This window comes from Giraffa tippelskirchi, chromosome 2 (genome assembly GCF_054371585.1).
Source record: "Giraffa tippelskirchi isolate mGirTip1 chromosome 2, T2T-mGirTip1v1.2.pri, whole genome shotgun sequence".
NCBI classification, from domain to species: domain Eukaryota; kingdom Metazoa; phylum Chordata; class Mammalia; order Artiodactyla; family Giraffidae; genus Giraffa; species Giraffa tippelskirchi.
In genome coordinates this window covers 76906809-76922810 of record NC_137276.1, presented here as the reverse complement: position 1 = coordinate 76922810, position 16002 = coordinate 76906809, and the positions used below count along the sequence as shown (strand labels likewise).

Sequence of the window (16002 nt, the reverse complement as noted above, 5' to 3'; positions counted from 1 at the left end):
ATACTGTGTTAAGCTACCTGAGCTGGGGCTTAGGGGATTGGCTTTCCTATACAATTCTGCATAGAGGAGAGATCTACATGAGATTTGGAAGGCGTAAGTAAAGCAGCAGCCACATATGTATTCATAAGGTCCATGTGTAGGATCATGTTCTCCTGCAGCTCACACACATTGTCTCCGACCTGCTGGCTCATGGTGGTGTCATGGGACAGTAACTGCAGGTACTCTAGCTGCTGATAATTCTCCTTGGGTTCCTCCTAATCATAGGCCAAGTTCAGTCATGATGAAGAGTGTCAGCTTCCTCTGCAGTTCACTCACATCATTGAAATTGAGACAGATACAACTTCTAGTTCATTCTCACGGTTTGCAGCCCATTCTTGCAGGTCATTTTTGCCCTCCCTCACTTCACATTCATCCTTCCTTTCAGGCCTAGCATCAAATAGAGAAACAACATCCTCACGTAGATTCTTTTACTAGTTCTCACATTTTGTACAGTTGCTAAGTTGTGTTCAACTGTTTGCAGCCCCTGGAGAGCAGCACACCAGGTTCCCCTGCCCTACATTATCTCTTGGAGTTTGCTCAAACTCATATCCATTGAGTCAGCAATGCTATCTAACCATCTAATGCTCTGCCACTCCCTTCTCCTTTTGCCTTCAACTTTCCCAGCATCAGGGTCTTTTCCAATGAGTCGGCTCTTCACATCAAGTGGCCGGAGTATTGTAGCTTCAGCTTTAGCACCAGTCCTTCCAATGAATATTCAGGGTTGATTTCATTTAGGATTGACTGATTTGATCTCCTTGCTGTTCAAGGGACTTTGAGGAGTTTTCTCCAGCACCACAGTTTGAAAGCATTAATTCTTTGGCACTCAGCATTCTTTGGGGCTTCCCAGGTGGAGCTAGTGGTAAAGAACCCGCCTGCCAAAGCAGGAGACATAAGGGACCCGTGTTCAATCCCTGGGTCAGGAAGATCCCCAGGAGGAGGGCATAACAACCCACTCCAGTATTCTTACCTGGAGAATCCCCATGAACAGGGGATCCTAGAGGGCTACAGTCCATGGGGTCACAAAGAGTCAGACATGACTGAAGCAGCAGCACACACATAGCCTTCTTTATGATCCATCTCTCACATCTGTACATGACTACTGGAAAAATAGCTTTGACTACACAGACTTTGGTCAGCAAAGTGTTATCTCTGCTTTTAAATATACTTTCTAGGTCTGTCATAGCTTTTCTTCCAAGGAGCATACATCTTTTAATTTTGTGGCTGCAGTCACTGTCTTCAGTGGTTTTGGAGCCCAAGAAAGTGAAATCTGTCACTATTTCCACTTTTTCCCAACATCTATTTGCCATGAAATGATGGGACTGGATGATGCTATGATCTTTGTTTTTTGAATGATGAGTTTTATTTTTTAATTAATTAATTTATTTTAATTGGATGCTAATTACTTTACAATATTGTAGTGGTTTTTTGCCATACATCAACATGAGTCATCCATGGGCGCATGTGTGTTCCCCATCCAGAACCCCCTCCCACCCAATGCACCAGCCCTGAGCACCCTGTCTCATGCTTCGAACCTGGACTGGTGATCCATTTCACATATGATAATATACATGTTTCAACACTACTCTCTCAAATCATCCCACCCTCACCTTCTCCCACAGAGTTCAAAAGACTGTTCTTTACATCTGTGTCTCTTTTGCTATCTTACGTATAGGGTCATCATTACCATCTTTCTAAATTCCCATATATATGTGTTAGTATACTCTATTGGTGTTTTTCTTTCTGACTTACTTCACTCTGTATAATAGGCTCCAGTTTCATCCACTTCATTAGAACTGATTCAAATGCATTCTCTTTAATGGCTGAGTAATATTCCATTGTGTGTATATACCACAGCTTTTTTATCCATTCATCTGCCAATGGACATCTAGGTTGCTTCCATGTCCTGGATATTGTAAACAGTGCTGCGATGAACACTGGGGTACATGTGTCTCTTTCAATTCTGGTTTCCTTGGTGTGTATGCCCAGCAGTGGGATTGCTGGGTCATATGGCAGTTCTATTTCCAGTTTTTTAAGGAATCACCATACTGTTCTCCATAGTGGCTGTACTAGTTTGCATTCCCACCAACAGTGTAAGAGGGTTCCTTTTTTTCCGCACCCTCTCCAGCATTTATTGTTTGTAGACTTGTTGATAGCAGCCATTCTGACCGGTATGAGGTGGTACCTCATTGTGGTTTTGATTTGCATCACTCTAATAATGAGTGATGTTGAGCATCTTTTCATGTGTTTGTTAGCCATCTGTATGTCTTCTTTGGAGAAATGTCTGTTTAGTTCTTTGGCCCATTTTTTGATTGAGTCGTTTATTTTGCTGGGATTGAGCTTCAAGAGCTGCTTGTATATTTTTGAAATTAATTCTTTGTTGCTTTGTTTGCCATTATTTTCTCCCATTCTGAAGGCTATCTTTTCACCTTCTTATAGTTTCCTTCATTGTGCAAAAGCTTTTAAGTTTAATTAGGTCCCATTTGTTTGCTTTTATTTCCATTACTCTGGGAGGTGGGTCATAGAGAATCCTGCTGTGGTTTATGTCAGAGAGTGTTTTGCCAATGTTTTCCTCTAGGAGTTTCATAGTTTCTGGTCATACGTTTAGATCTTTAACCCATTTTGATTTTATTTTTGTGTATAGTGTTAGAAAATGTTCTAGTTTCATTTTTTTACAAGTGGTTGACCAGTTTTCCCAGCACCACTTGTTAAAGAGATTGTCTTTTCTCCATTGTATATTCTTGCCTCCTTTGTCAAAGATAATGTGTCCATAGGTGTGTGGATTTAGGTGTGTGGATTTATCTCTGGGCTTTCTATTTTGTTCCATTGATCTGTATTTCTGTCTTTGTGCCAGTACCATACTGTCTTGATGACTGTAGCTTTGTAGTATAGTCTGAAGTCAGGTAGGTTGATTCCTCCAGTTCCATTCTTCTTTCTCAAGATTGCTTTGGCCATTTGAGGTTTTTCGTATTTCCATACAGATTGTGAAATTATTTGTTCTAGTTCTGTGAAAAAGACCATTGGTAGCTTGATAGGGATTGCATTGAATCTATAGATTGCTTTGGGTAGTATACTCATTTTCACTATATTGATTCTTCCAATCCATGAACATGGTATATTTCTCCAGCTATTTGTGTCATCTTTGATTTCTTTCATCAGTGTTTTATAGTTTTCTATATATAATTCTTTTGTTTCTTTAGGTAGATTTATTCCTAAGTATTTTATTCTTTTTGTTGCAATGGTGAATGGAATTGTTTCCTTAATTTCTCTTTCTGTTTTCTCATTGTTAGTGTGTAGGAATGAAAGGTATTTCTGTGTGTTAATTTTATATCCTGCAACTTTACTATATTCATTGATTAGCTCTAGTAATTTTCTGGTGGAGTCTTTAGGGTTTTCTATGTAGAGGATCATGTCATCTGCAAACATTGAGAGTTTTACTTCTTCTTTTCCAATCTGGATTCCTTTTATTTCTTTTTCTTCTCTGATTGTTGTGGCTAGGACTTCTAAAACTATGTTGAATAATAGTGGTGAGAGTGGGCACCCTTGTCTTGTTCCTGACTTTAGGGGAAATACTTTCAATTTTTCACCATTGAGGATAATGTTTGCTGTGGATTTATCATATATGGCTTTCATTATGTTGAGGTATGTTCCTTCTATTCCTGCTTTCCGGAGTGTTTTTATCATAAATGGATGTTGAATTTTCTCAAAGGCTTTCTCTGCATCTGTTGAGACAATCATGGTTTTTATCTTTCAGTTTGTTAATGTGGTGTAGAATGATGAGTTTTAAACCAGCTTTTTCACTCTCCTCTTTCACCTTCATCAGGAGGCTCTTTAGTTCTTCACTTGCTGCCATTAAAGTGGTATCACCTGCATATCTGAGGTGGTTGATGTTTCTACCGGCAGCCTTGATTCCAGCTTGTGCTTCATCCAACTTGGCATTTCCCATGCTATACTCTGCTTGGAAGTTAAATAAGCAGGGTGACAATATGCAACCTTGTCATACTTCTTTCCCAAGTTTGAACCAGGCTGTTGTTCCATATCCTGTTCTAACTGTTGCTTCTTTACCTACATACAGGCTTTTCAGGAGACAGGTAAGATGGTCTGGTATTCCCATCTCTTTAAGAATTTTCCACAGTTTGTTGTGATCCATATAGTCAAAGGCTTTAGTATAGTCAATGAAGTGGATGTAGAAGTTTTTTGGAATTCTCTTGGTTTTTCTGTGATCCAGTGTTTGCAATTTGACCTCTGGTTCCTCTACCTTTTTCTAGATCGAGCTTATACATCTAGAAGTTCTCAGTTCATGTACTGCTGAAACCTAGCTTGAAGGATTTTGAGCATAATCTTGCTAGCATGTGAAATGGGTGCAGTTGTACAATAGTTTGAACATTCTTTGGCATTGCTCTTCTTTAGGATGGGGATGAAAACTGACCTTTTCTAGTCCTGTGGCCACTGCTGAGTTTTCCAAATTTGCTTGCATATTGAGTGCAGCACTTTGACAGAATCATCTTTTAGGGTTTGAAATAGCTTTAATTCCATCACCTCCACTAGCTTAGTCAGTAGTAATGCTTCCAAAGGCCCACTTGAGTTCACATTCCAAGATGTCTGGCTCTACGTGAGTGACCACACCATCATGGTTACCTAGGTCATTAAAACTGTTTTCTTCTTCTTTTTTTTTTATAACGGTTCTTCTGTGTATTCTTGCCACCTCTTCTTAATTGCTCAATGTGAAACCTCTATGGTAAATCTTATTCTATATCACTTATAATGCATCTCTTATCTGATTGAGCCCCAACTGATAATAAAGAAACAGTTCAAATTAGAATTAATAGGCTAAGGTAAGGAGTATTGATTTTATTTTAAATGCATAGAGAATCTTTTAGATAGTTTTAAGCAGCTTGCTCTAATGAGACAGAATTTAGGAGAGTCACGGGTATAAGCCAGCTGAGCTTTCCTATTGTAATAATCTAGGTGAGAATTGATGGCAACTTGGACTCAAAAGGTAGCAGTATAGCTTAGCCAATTAATTTTTGAGAAGGGTGCCAAGACAATTAAATGAGGAAAAAATAATAAATGGTGCTGGGACAACTGTGTATCTACATGGAAAAGAATGAACCTGGACCCCCACTTCATAACCATATATAAAAATTAACTAAGAATGGATCTAAAACTTAAATGTAAGTGTCAAAACTATAGGAAGAAAATTTAAGTGTAAATCTTTGTGACCTTGAATTAGGCAATGGCCTTTTTGATATGATACCAAAAGTACAAGATAGGTAAGAAGTGTGGATGAGGATGTGGAGAAATTGGAACCCATATACACTGCTGGTGGGAATATAAAATAGTGTAGCCACTTTGAAAAACAGTTTGGCAGTTCCCTAGTGAGTTAAGCATAAAGTTACCATATGAATCAAGAGTTCAACTTACAGGCATATACTCTAGAGAAGAGAAAACATATATTCGTACAAAAACCTGTACATGAATGTTCATAGCAACAAATATTCAAAAAAGTAGAAACAAACCAAGTGTCCATCAGCTGACAAGTAGATAAACAAAAGCTGGTACAAGGAAATATATGTACCATACCATACAATGAAATATTCAGCAATAAAAAGAAATAAAGTCTTTATACAACCTGGGTGAGACTTGAAAATTTTATGCTAAGTGAAAGAAGCCAGTCACAAAGGACCACATATTATCTGATATCATTTAAATGAAATACCCAGGATAGGCAAATCCAGAGACAGGAAATTGATTAGTGATTGAAGGAAGAGGGAACATGAAGAGGTTGGGATTGGAGAGTGACAACTAAGGTGTGTGGGGTTTCTTCTGAAGTAAAAAAAAAAAGTTATGATTGTGGGATGGATACAGAACTCTGAGTCTACTAAAAGACATTGAGTTGTACACTTTAAACAAATGGCTGTATGGTATGTGAATTTTATTTCAATAAATCTGTTTTTTAAAATATCATTTTTTGCTAGGCAACTTAAGTTCAGTGAAAGAAGAACCATACATATAAAATATATCAGTATAATTTGGCAATGTTTTCAGTTTGTATTTTAGTAATTGCTGTTGTTAGAAAAGTAATTTTGAAACACTTGTTCTGAAAAAAGCAATTTTCATATTTTGAATGTATAGAAAGTCCCATTTATTTGTTCTTCACTCAGTATGACCAGTGAACAGTATAGCCACAGTTATTAGAATTATTTGGCATGTAAAGTAGAAAAGATGTAGCTTGAATTACCCTTATGATGAAGGGGAAGCTGCATTTGGAAGTACACTTGATTGTACAGATCTGAGATAGTATTGGCTGGTTATTGAATATTAACATCATGTGGCTCCCTATTGTTTTCACCAATTTTAAAGACAGAATCATTGTTTTCTGTCACTTATCTCAAAATCTCAGTTAAAAATGAATTCATACAGCATGAGTAGAAAGCAAGGTACATGTAAACTGGTAAGAATTATTTAAGTTAAATTATTTTTTTCTTTCTGAGTAAGAAAGCTGCATAGAGGCTCATCTGGTGGTTTTATTAAGAATTCAGATTATGATAAGGAGCTTGAAAATGAGTGTTCCTGATATAACACATCCTATAGATTTGAGCATTATATTGTTCTGAATGGCAAAGTTTCCACCTTTCAATAAAGGTAACAAAATTTTAAGTTTCAACAAGTAGAAAAGAACCTGTATAAAACAAGGTATTGAGATTATATTCTAGAAACTGTAACTTTCGGTTGAAAAGATAAAAATACTGGAAGTTTACTTGGCAAAATATAGTACTTTAGATACTGGCAATATATTGAAGGTGTATTTTCAAGAGATTGGATCAAATTCAAAATAGCTTTATTTTTTCTTAAACAATTTTGTCACTCAGTTGGAGAGTTATAATGCATATGATTTGGTTTTTAATTTTTATTTCATATTGTAATATAGGTGATTTACAATCTTATGTTAGTTTCAAGTGTAGAACAAAGTGATTCAGTTATACATATATCCTTTTTCAGAATATTTTCCCATACAGGTTATTATAAACTATGGAGTAGAGTTTCCTGTGCTATATAGGCGATCCCTGTTGATTATTTTATAAACAGGTGTGAAAATGTTATTTGCAGCCTCCTTATTTATCCCTCCTGAACACCTTTAGTAAACATAAGTTAGTATTCTACATCTGTGAGTCTTTTTCTGTTTTGTTGTCACCCAGTCATGTCCAACTCTTTGCAAACCCATGAACTGCAGCACTCCAGGCTTCCCTGTCCTTCATTATCTCCCTGAGTTTGCTCAGACTCATGTTCATTGAGTTGATGATGCCACCAACCATCTCATCTTCTGTCTCCCCCTTCTCCTCCTGCCCTTAATCTTTCCCAGCATCAGGTCTCTTCCAATGAGTATTGGAGCTTTAGCATCAGACCTTCTGATGAATATTCAGGGTTGATTTCCTTTAGGATTGACTGGTTTGATCTCCTTGAAGCACAATGGACTCGCAACAGTTTTCACCAACACCACAGTTCAAAAGCATCACTTCTCTGGCACTCAGCCTTCTTTATGGTCCAGCTCTCACATCCATACATGACTACTGGAAAAACCACAGCTTGGACTATAGGGACCTTTGTCGGCAAAGTGAATGTCTCTGGTTTTTAATATCCTGTATAGGTTTGCCATAGTTTTTCTTCCAAGAAACAAGTGTCTTTTAATTTCATGACTGTCGTCACTGTCTACAGTGATTCTGGAGCCCAAGGAAAGAGAGTCTCTGGCTGTTTTCATTGTTTCCACATCTATTTGTCATGAAGTTATGGGACTGGATGATGCCACGATCTTCATTTTTTGAATGTTGAGTTTTAAGCCAGATTTTTCACTCTCCTTTTTCACCTTAATCAAGAGGCTCTTTGGTTCCTCTTTGCTCTCTGCCATTAGAGTGGTGTCGTCTGCATATCTGAGGTTATTGATATTTCTCCCAGCAATCTTGATTCCAGCTTGTGCTTCATCCAGCCTGGCATTTCACATGTTACTCTGCACAGAAATTAAATAAGCAGGGTGACAATATACAGCCTTGTCGTACTCCCTTCAGCATTGCCCTTCTTTGGGATTGGAATGAAAACTGACCTTTTCCAGTCCTGTGGCCATTGCTGAGTTTTCCAAATATGCTGGCATATTGAGTGCAGCACTTTCACAGCATCATCTTTTAGGATTTGAAATAGCTCAGCTGGAATTCCATCACCTCCACTAGCTTTGTTTGTAGTAATGCTTCCTAAGGCCCACTTAACTTCACTCTCCAGGATGTCTGGCTCTAGGTGAATGATGACACCATTATGGGTCTCTGGGTCATTAAGACCTTTTTTGTATAGTTCTTCTATTTTTTCTTGCCACCTCTTCTTAATATCTTCTGCTTCTGTTAGGTCCAGACCTTTTCTGCCCTTTCTTGTGCCCATCTTTGCATGAAATGTTCCCTTGATATCTCTCATTTTCTTGAAGAGATCTGTAGTGTTTCCCATTCTATTGTATTCCTCTGTTTCTTTGCATTTTTCATTTAAAAAGACTTTCTTATCTCTCCTTGCTATTCTTTGGAACTCTGCATTCAGATGGGTATATCTTTCCTTTGCTCCTTTGCCTTTTGCTTCTCTTTTCTCAGCTAATCGTAAGTCTTCCTCAGACAACCATTTTGCCTTGTTGCCTTTCTTTTTCTTGGGGATGGTTTGGTCACCTCCTCCTGTAGAGTGTTCCTCACTTCCATCCATAGTTCTTCAGGTACTCTGTCAGATCTCATCCCTGAAATCTATTTGTCACTTGCACTGTATAATCTATTTGTCACTTCCCCTTTAAGCCATATCTGAATGGCCTAGTGTTTTGTAAAAAAATAAAGTAAAATAAGTTTTTTTAAATAATTTTAAAAAATTAAGTTCCAAATATAAGTGATGTCATGATATTTGTCTTTCTCTGTATGACTCACTTCCCTTAGTATGATAATCTCTAGGTCCATCCATGTTGCTGCAAATGACATAATTTCATTCTTTTTTATGGCTGGGTAATATTCCATTGTGTATGTACACCACATCTTTATACATTCATCTGTGGATATACATTTACATCACTTCCATGTCTTGGCTGTTGTATATAGTGCTGCAATGAACATTGTGGTACATGTATCTTTTTGAAGTATGGTTTTCTTTGGAGACATCCCCAGTAGTAGGATTGTTGGATTATATGGTAGCTGTATTTTTAGTTTTTTTAAGGAAAATACATGTACTGTTCTCCATAGTGGCTGTACCAATTTACACTCCTACCAATAGTGTAGCAGGATTCCCTTTTCTCAACACCTTCTCCAGAATTTATTGTGTATAGACTTTTTGATGATGGGAAGATCCCCTGGAGAAGAGCATGGCAACACACTCCAGTATTTTTCTTGGATAATCCCTTGGACAGAAGAGCCTGGCAGGCTACAGTCCATGGGGTCACAAAGAATTGGACACGACTGAAGTGACTTAGGACATTCTGACTGGCATGAGGTGATAACTTATTGTACTTTTTATTTGGGTTTATCTAATAATTAGTGACGTTGAGCATCTTTTCATGTGTTTGTTGGCCATCTGTATGTCTTCTTTGGTAAAATGTCTATTTAAGTCTTCTACCCTTTTTCAGTTGAGTTATTTGATATTGAGTATCATGAGCTGTTTGTATCTTTTGGAGATTGATCCCTTGTCAGTCACTTTATTTGCAAATATTTTCTTACATTCTGTGGGTTGTCTTTGCATTTTGTTTATGGTTTTTTTTGCTGTACAAAAGCTTTTGAGTTTAATTAGATCCCATTTATTTTTGTTTTTATTTCCATGACTCTAGGAGATGGATTAAAAAAACATTATTTATATGAAAGAGTGTTATTCCTATGTTTTCCTCTAAAAGAGTTTAATAGTATCAGGTTATACATTTAGGCCTTTAATGCAGTTTGAGCTTTTGTATATGGTGTTGAAGAATTTTCTAATTTCCTTCTTTTTCATGTAGCTCTCCAGTTTTCCCAGAAGCATCTCCTCAAGAGAGTGTCTTTTCTTCATTGTATATCTTGCCTCCTTTGTCACAGATTAGGTGACCACAGATGTGTGGGTTTATTTCTGGGCTTTTTATCCTGTTCCATTGAGCTAAGATATGTTTCTGTTTTGTGTCAGTACCATATGTTTTGAAAACTGTGGCTTTGTAGTATAGTCTGAATTTAGGGAGCCTGATTCCTTTAGCTACATTTTTGGTTCCCCCTCCCCCTGCCCTTAGAATTGCTTTGGTAATTTGGAGTCTTTTTTGCCTGCATACAAATTTAAACATTATTTTGTTCTAGTTCTGTGAAAAATGCCATTGGTAATTTGATAGGGATTGCAATGAGTCTGTAGATTGCCTTGGGTAGTATAGTCATTTTGACAGTATTGATTCTCCCAATCTAAGAACATGTTATATTTTTCCATCTGTGTCATCTTTGATTTCTTTCATCAGCATCTTGCAGTTTTCAGACTACAGGTCTTTTGCCTCCTTAAGTTGGTTTATTCCTGGATATTTTATTCTTTTTTAAAAATAATTTTTATTTATTTATTTCTGGCTGTGCTGGTTCTTCGTTGCTGCATGGGCTTTTCTCAAGTTGCAGAGAGCAGGGGCTACTCTCCAGTTGAGGTGTATGGGCTTCTCACTGTGGTGGCTTACAGGTTCAGTAGTCGCAGCGTGAGGCCTCAATAGTTTTGGTTCCCGGACTCTAGAGCACTGGGCTTCATGGTTGTGGTGCATGGGCTTAGTTTCTCTGCAGAGTGTTGGTTCTTCACAGACCAGGGATTGAACCTGTGTCAACTGCACAGACAGGGAGATTCTTTATCTGTGCCACCAGGGAAGCCCTATTTTATTCTTTTCGATGTGATGGTAAATGGGATTGTTTCTTGAATTTATCTTTCTGATCTTTCATTGTTAGTGTATAGACATGCAACGGATTTCTATGTGTTAACTTTGTATCCTGCAACTTTACTGAAATCATTGTTGAGCTCTAGTAGTTTTCTGGTAGCATCTTAGCAGTGACAGTTTTACTTCTTCTTTTCCCATTTGGATTCCTCTTATTTATTTTTCTTGTCTGATTGCCATGGCTAGGACTTCCAAAACTATGTTGAATAAAAGTGGTAGAGTGAACATCTTTGTCTTATTTTTGATCTTAGAGGAACTGTTTTTAGCTTTTCACCGTTTTTGATCTTAGAGGAACTGTTTTCAGCTTTTCGCCATGTTTTATCTTAGAGGAACTGTTTTCAGCTTTTCACCATTGAGTATGATGTTAGCTAGAGGTTTGTCCAATACGGCCTTTACTTTGTTGAGGTATGTTCCTTCTGTGTCCACTTTCTGTAGAGTTTTTTTTTATCATGATTGGGCATTAAATTTTGTCAGAAGCTTTTTCTGCATCTGTTGAGATGATCATGTGATTTTTATTCTTTAGTATGTTAGTGTAGTGTATCAGACAATTGATTTGCGGATACTGACAAATCCTTGCATCCCTGGGGAAAGTCCCACTTTATCATGGTATATGATCCTTTCAATGTAATGTTGGATTCTGTTTGCTAGTATTTTGTTGCAAATTTTTGCATCTATATTCATCAGTGATATTGACCTATAATTTTCTTTTTTTATGTGTGTGTGTGGTATCTTTGCCCGGGTTTGGTACCAGGGTGATGATAGCTTCATAGAATGAGTTTGGGAATGTGTTTTCCTCTGCAACTTTTTGGAGGTGTTTCAGAAAGATAGGTGTTAACTCTTCTCTAAAGGTTTGACAGAATTCACCTGTGAAGCCATCTGATCTTAGACTTTTGTTTGTCAGAAGATTTTAAATCACAGTTTCAGTTTCATTTTGGGGGGGCCTCTGCCTTCAGTCTCCTTGTCCCACCACTGTGCCACAGCCAACTCCCGCCTCCCCAGGAGACTCTCCACGACCCTCAGGTAGGTGTAGTCCAAGCTCCTGTGGAGTCACTGCTTTGTTCTGGGTCCCAGTGTACAGGAAATCATCTGTGCACCATCTAGGCATGGAGTCTCTGTCTCCACCAGTCTTGGGGAATGCCTGCACTCCAACTCTGCTGGTTTTCAAAGCCAAATGCTGGAGGTGCCTCCTTGCACTGCCAGACCCTCAGATTCTGGAGCCTGAATTGGGGCTCAGAGCCAGCACTCCTGTGGGAGACCCTCTGTGATACCGTTATTTTCCAGTCTGTGGGTCTCCCAACCAGCTGGTATGGGATTTGATTATATTGTGAAAGTACCCCTCTAACCCTCTTGTGGCTTCTTCATCTTTGGATGTAAAACTTTTTTTGGTAGGTTCCAGTCTTTTTTGTCGATATTTATTAAGTTATTTGTAAGAGGAAGTGAGCTCAAGTCCTTTTACTTCACCATTTTGCCCAAACTTGAGGTGCTGCTTTTATTTGAATGCTTTCTGCCTCCTTCCTCAATGTGTGTTGGTCATTATCCCCTTGGAGTGGGGTGTGTAGGTGCAGCACCCCTTGTGGGCTCTCCTGGTATGGCGGCAGTGATCAGTGCCCACCCGCGGGTCTCCCAACAGCATCAGTGGGCTGTACGCCCCAGGACAGCAGGGGCAGTGATCGGCGCCTACTTCTGGATCTCCCAGTGGTGGCTAAGGCCCATGCCCTCCTCAGATAGCAGAAGCAGTGTTTGGTGCCTGCTCACCGCTCATGCATGCTTCCCCCGACCACAGGGGCAGCAGCTGGCTTCTGCTGGCAGGTCCCCTAGTTTCTGCAGCAGCCCATGCCCACCCCTGGAGCCCACGATGGTGGCAACAGCTCCTGCCCAACCCCAGAACTCATAGAGGTGGCATCCTGTTGCCTGAGAGCATGCACACATGCAAAGAAGCTCCTATGGCGGTCTCAGTGCTCTTCTTCTGCTCCCCCAGTAACGCTGCCTTGCCTCTCTGGTGAACTCAGCTTCTTCCGAGTGCACCCTCAGCTGTCACAGTTCACCTCTTCAGGCTGTTTGCCCGCAGGCAGCCCCAGTCCTCTCCCTGGGTCTGACCTGAAGCTTGAGCTTCAGCACCCAGCTGCTGCCCATACCAGTGGATGAGCATCTCAGGATGGGGAGCACAAGGTGGCAGTGCCAACTGTCTGTGCAGGTCACTCTCTCTTGCCTTCTGCACACTGGTGTTCCCCCTCTGTTCTGGCTGATTCTCGCCCCACCTCACCCAAGTCCCCATTGGTGGGAAGACTTCCCAGGTCAAGGGAACCTTTTCTCCTTCACAGCTCCCTCCCCGGGGCACAGGTCCCATCCAGTGCCATTCTCTCATTTTTTGCTTCTTTTTTCTTTTGTCCTACTTCGTTACATTGAGCTTTTCTTGCCCTTTTTGAAAGCTGAGGTCTTTTGTCAGTGTTCAGTAGATGTTCTGTGCAAATTGTTCCATCTGTAAAAGTGTTTTTGATGTGTCTGCAGAAGGAAATAAGCTCCAAGTCCTACTCCTCAGCCATCTTGGTTCCTCCTTATAATGCATGTGATTTGTGCAGAAGTTTCTGCTGTTAGTCCAGAAAGGTTTTCATTTAATGTTGCTTATATTTAGAAGATAACTGCAATCAGAAAATGTCAGCTTTTCTAAATAGAACAAAAATTACTATTTGCCTATTTATTGCCTTTGCCTTTCCCTTTCCCAAGGCCATTAAAGAGATTCCACTTTGTTTCTTCCCTTCACTTGATTTCTGAAAGGCTTTTAGCAGGAAGCAATTTTGGGATGCCATGAGGCCAATGGGGGTGGGGGTGCAAAAAAAAGGTGAAGGAGTATTTTCTGGGAGTTTTATCAAATGGAAATCTGGGGAAACTAGGGTGTGAGGGAGTACATGAGAGAAGAAAGGATTTTTCAAAGTATTGTTAAAGAATGACAATAAAGAACTTTAGTTACTTTGAGATTGGTCGTTGATTGTCATCAGGTTGCTCTGGCCACAACACAGCTTGGGGTGAGACAAATGGATGAATGATTTAATAAGACTGCAAATTATCAAAAGTCTTACAGCAATAATTGAGAGAGTGTGTGTGGGGGGTGATGTGCATGCGTGCTCAGTTGTGTTCGACTCTTTGCGACCCCATGGACTGTAGCCTGCCAGGCTCCTCTGTCCATGCCATTTCCCAGGAAAGAATATAGGAGTGGGTTGCCATTTCCTACTCCAAGGGATCTTCCTGACCCAGGGTTTGAACCTGCATCTCCTGCATTGGCAGGTGGATTCTTTACCACTGAGCCAGCTGAGAACCCCTTGTGGGAGTAAAGAACACAAACTAATCTGAAAGTGGAAGGTGTTGTTACAAAGTGACATTCACTGTTGTTCCTTTCAGTTTTTGTTGATCGAGATTTGCTATTATGTTAAAGAAAAGTTAGATAGCTGATTTATGATCTATGACTTTTATTTATTTATTTATTTTTTGGTAGGTATGACTTTTATAATGTGAATAACAATTATATATTTTTTTCTTTTCTGGGGCATTGAATTTTACATTGTCTTAGGGGAAAAGGAACACAGGAAGGAGAAGTGGAATAAAATTTCATTCGATATGTCTTTCTTGCATATGAAACAAACTTGTCAACTCTATATATTCTCTTTTTGTCCTGTCATCCATCATATTCTGCTCTATAATATTGGCCAAAGTGATAGAATTTTCTCTAATTGGAAATGTAGGACATAGTCTATAAAGTAACCAGATGTCAGATGAGTTCTTCAAGATTTTAATGATATCAATAAGCATGGCTACAACAGGTAAAACGATTCCTAGAGTAATCCTTTCACAGTAACCGTTTTAAAAATGGTTTTTTATATTATTTGTAAATATAACATAAACATTACATGCTATTTCTCTATGTAAATTTCCAAAAGGAACAATTTTTATAGACTGTCACTGACACCTCACAGATTTTTTAAAAGAAATTTTCCCTTTATTTGACTGGACTCTTTCATATCATTATCAACATTTCTGATTTCATTTAGCTTAGAAACATCTAGGATTACTTTAGAGCAGAATCGATTGGTCATGTAAGAAAAATGGTCCCTTGGGGCTTTTCAGACAGAATCTACCATGTAAGGCTAATCTTTCATAGGTTAGAGAGGTGTATCAACAGCGTTCTTGCTTTTATTTCTGTGAAAGCAGAAACTGGTAAAGAAGACTGAAAATGTAGAGGTGATAAGGACTAATTCATTTCTGTTTTTAGTTGGTAATGTGATCATGTAATGATAGTGTTACTATCATTCAGTTCAGTTCAGTTCAGTCGCTCAGTCATGTCCGATTCATTGCGACTCCATGAATCGCAGCACACCAGGCCTCCCTGTCCATCACCAACTCCCGGAGTCCACCCAAACCCATGTCCATCGAGTCAGTGATGCCATCCAGCCATCTCATCCTCTGTCATCCCCTTCTCCTCCTGCCCCCAATTCTTCCCAGCATCAGGGTCTTTTCCAATGAGTCAACTCTTCGCATGAGGTGGCCAAAGTATTGGAGTTTTAGCTTCAACATCAGTCCTTCCAATGAACACCCAGGGCTGATCTCCTTTAGGATGGACTGATTGGATCTCCTTGCAGTCCAAGGGACTCTCAAGAGTCTTCTCCAACACCTCAGTTCAAAAGCATCAATTCTTTGGCGCTCAGCTTTCTTTATAGTCCAGCTCTCACATCCATACATGACCACTGGAAAAACCATAGCCTTGACTAGACGGACCTTTGTTGGCAAAGTAATGTCTCTGCTTTTTAATATGCTGTCTAGGTTGGTCATAACTTTCCTTCCAAGTAGTAAGTGTCTTTTAATTTCATGGTTGCAATCACCATCTGCAGTGATTTTGGAGCCCAAAAATATAAAGTCTGACACTGTTTCCACTGTTTCCCCTTCTATTTGCCATGAAGTGATGGGACCAGATGTCATGATCTTAGTTTCTTGAATGTTGAGCTTTAAGCCAACTTTTTCACTCTCCTCTCTCACTTTCATCTTAACATTCAAATTAC

General features: G+C 39.2%; 1 protein-coding gene across 7 annotated transcripts in view; it reads left to right on the top strand.

Annotated features, from left to right (window-relative positions):
- Window positions 1-16002, top strand: part of PHYHIPL (phytanoyl-CoA 2-hydroxylase interacting protein like) — a 103964-nt gene that overhangs the window by 74988 nt on the left and 12974 nt on the right. The gene's annotated exons all lie outside the window — the stretch shown is intronic.